This window comes from Theobroma cacao, chromosome 7, assembly GCF_000208745.1.
Source record: "Theobroma cacao cultivar B97-61/B2 chromosome 7, Criollo_cocoa_genome_V2, whole genome shotgun sequence".
NCBI lineage: Eukaryota > Viridiplantae > Streptophyta > Magnoliopsida > Malvales > Malvaceae > Theobroma > Theobroma cacao.
In genome coordinates this window covers 4,406,251-4,410,181 of record NC_030856.1, presented here as the reverse complement: position 1 = coordinate 4,410,181, position 3,931 = coordinate 4,406,251, and positions in this window count along the sequence as shown.

Here is a 3,931-nt window from a genome sequence, read left to right as displayed (position 1 = left end):
AGCACACAAACTCCGAAAATTACCAAAACAAAAGCGTCCGAACTCCAAACTCCATAGACGACAAAGGAAAGTGAGGACAAGAGAATGGAAGAGACAGAGGAAGAAGGGATTCTTCATACTTATCCGTCTTTAAACCAACGGCTGTGAAGCCACCCATGTGTCGAACAAACATAGGTTGGGACAAGTGAAGTGATAAGTACTAGGTTGAGAGCAATCAGACAAAACTTTTGGGATCATTCCAGGAATGCTCCCCAAACCCATCATGGCTGCATCACTGTTCAAGATATGTATTGACTCTTTGTTGTTGTTCTCACCACTTTAAATTTCTATCTCACATCCTCTTGCACGTACATTTGGTCAATATGGCTGCAAGTTTATGTCTTTGTCTTGCTTTTTACAAAGTTTGTGAGATTAACGATCTACTTGGTACAAGTTCTTTTGTATTCAATCATGGAATTGAAAAAGTTATGGGTGTTACAAGTGTCTAATTTTCCATTAATATTATTTAAGGTTCATATTATCAAGTATTATTAAAAATATCTATTGAGTATTAACGGTTAATTAATTATTATTCATCAAAATATCATTTATTATTTAGTATTATGTGATGTTGACATGACGTTAACGTAGCACTACTGTGAAAGGAGAAAATATCACATGTTCATGTATCATGTAATGTCATAATCCATTATGACATGTTAATGTCACGTGTCATAAAATGACAAGCGATATTTTAACTATCAACAGTTAGTCAACCATTTGTCATGAATACTTATTTGGTTCAAAATAAAAGTACAAACATTTAATTGAATGCAATAAGAAAAATAAATTTTTTTAAAATTTTTTAAATAATTTAGAGTTTTTGTAAATACTATGTCAAATTTTAATCAATCCAAAACGTTATCGTAATTTTGAAACACAGAAAATTTGATAAATTATAATAAATTAATTAAATGCTTTTAAGTTGTAATGCAATTGAAATCTTGCTAAGCTAGGGATAGTAGATTTGAATTTTCTAATATAGTAGATTTGAATTTTCTAATATAGAATTAATATATTATTAGGTGGATGGAAGTGTATCCAAGTTTCTTAACCTTTTCCTAACCGTTTTATGTATGAACACATCACAAAAGGGACAGGGGCATCAAGTCAAATTCAAATATTATAGAATTAATTACAAATTAAAATGGGAAATTGGCTTTGCCAACAAATTCATGTAATGGGGACTTTACAAAATCAACTTCAAAGAGTTGTACGGCAATTAGACCTTCTTTTTGCCTTTTGATTATTTCTGCCAAGCAACTTCATAGTTGGCCTCGTAGACCATTTGAGATTTGCAAGCAACCAATAAAAATAAATAAAAATAGAAATCTTTTTTTTTTTTGTAAGGAGACGTTTGGCACGAGGGATGATGCTCTTAAAATCGAGGGTAATTTATTCACTGTGATTAGATCATCATAATAATATTACGTGATAACGATTTAAATCATCGAAAGTGTTTTGGATCATTAATTTGTAGAGTTATTAAAATCGTATCTCAAAAAGTGAAAAAATTTTACCGTTGAAAGAAAGTGAACTCCAAAATTATTTATGACAAATACGATTTTAACAATGGTGTGCATTAAAACGTGTCTTTTATCTCCAAGGATTTAGTCTTTATAAGCAATAAGAAAGCAATTAAGTGATATTGACCTTTACCAAAACAAGTCAATAACTTTAATTAATTAGATGCTTTAGGAAATTATGGGTTCTTACCTTATAATTTTCTATAGAACAATGAATTCTTATTGTATAAATTTTCACTTAGTAAAAATAAATTTTAAATAATCTTATTGTTAATAATAAAGTTATTTTGGTTATTTAATACTTGATAATCTTTCTTGTCTATATATTATATTAAACATAATCAAATTACCTTAATGATCTAATCATGTGGTGATTAGATCACCACGTGTAACATAAAAAATTGATGCAAACTCCTAACTTCAAGGATTTATTATCACTTTTCGTGCAAGAAAATTAAAACAAAAAGAAAAAAAAAGAGAAATAAAGTCAAAGAAAACCCCCACTTATAATTTTAAAAAATGCAAGTACAAAAAAGATAACCACTTATTGAGTAATGCTCACCCTTTTCGTAATGCACATGCAAATCAATCATTGGTCGGAATTAAGTGGAATTGGAGTACTACTAAGATAGCATTCTTTGACTTTATTTAACTCACAATTAAGATTTCTCGCAATGATCCGAGACTAAGTATCATTTGATTTAATAATTTTTCGGAGATAAAATCATATGGTCCTAAAATTTTTGAGTTTAAGTTGCTGATAATAATTGATTTAGAATTTTATATAAATATTGACGATCATGTATAATGATGGATTTAAGACTTTGCATAAAGAATGGTTAAAAGGTAATCAAAAAGGTAATCATACTATATGTAGATATCAAATTTTATACATATAATAATAAAAAAAATTAAAAACTGATGAGTGGCCACCGTCACTTTTAATCACCACATTCCCTTTGTCAATGATCATATTCATATTTGATATGAGATAAAATATCACATTTCTACTCAAATTCCTCTCTATCTTTATAGCTCGAACTGGTGTGTGAGTGACTTTTCTTTCTTTTTCTTTGATTATCTAAAATTTATGGCGTGGTCCATACTGGGATTAAGGGGATTCCATTTTCCCTTTGCCCTCTAAATAAGGTGGGGGTGGCACTTTATTTAAAAAAGTTGTGTTAATATCTTTGACTTTCAGCAAAGCAAACAAGAAATAGTGAAATACCATTTCATTGTACATCAATCACTTTTTATGTGAACCACTTCTTTTCAATAAGATTACATTCTTTCTGAGAGGATTGGGGTGGAATTAATTGGACTTTTGAGCATAGTTTTGGAAGAAACAGGGATTAATTGTTCCTTTCTCCCCTTCACTCCCTATTTGTTTCACCCCCCTCTTGAATGGAAAATTGAGAAAGAAAGAGAAGAAGATAGAACCATATAGGGTTTTCAGTCACTTTCAATATACATTATGTGAAATGAACAAATTATGTTAGTTGTGACCACTGCTTACATTCATTCACGTGAACAACAATTGAGAATGGAAAAGGCATTTAAAATACGGAAGATAAAGACATCTCCCATGGCATATCTTATCTCCTCTTCAGATTCCATCTTTCCCACACTACATTCTCATGTTCTTCATGAGAATCAAGATATCTTCGTCGGTTGATAAATCGAAATATTTCTAACCCTCTAAAACCAAATTTTAATCTATTAAAAGTTAACGTTTTACTTGAGCTAAATTTTTCAGACTGAAAACGGTCCAATCAAGCACAAAGTCACGATTCCAAACTCTTTATCTTTTCTCTTAATTATTATTAATACGGATAGTTCTCGATCACAATTATTTGTTAATGAATTATAATTTATATTTCCCAAAACTCTTTAGGTCTCAAAATCGATTTTTTGCTACTGTTGGATGACAATTACCGATTTTTAAATTTAATTTTTGCATATTTTCACATTGATATTAGAATTTTCTTTGGCTTTTTGACCGAAGGGAAAAAAGGAGATGAGTTGTATCTTGACTCACATATGCACTTGCGTCACAAAAAAGAAATCAAACAATTGTGCCGACAATGAAAGGGAATTAAAGAGCATCACTCATTTCTCAAGCTTTCCAGCTGCACTTTGTGCTAAAGATTGTTGACTTCAAATTTTCTTTTGTGTTTTGGTATGGTCGGCTTTTATTGATGTCGCTACCACATTTTAATGAAAAAGTTTCATGATTATCGGGCTTATTTCATCTTTCTCACGTGCATTCCATTCTCCGATTTTTTCGGGTCAATTTTTATCTAGTAAATTTTCAGATCTTATTCAAATATATATATATATATATATATATATATATATATATATAT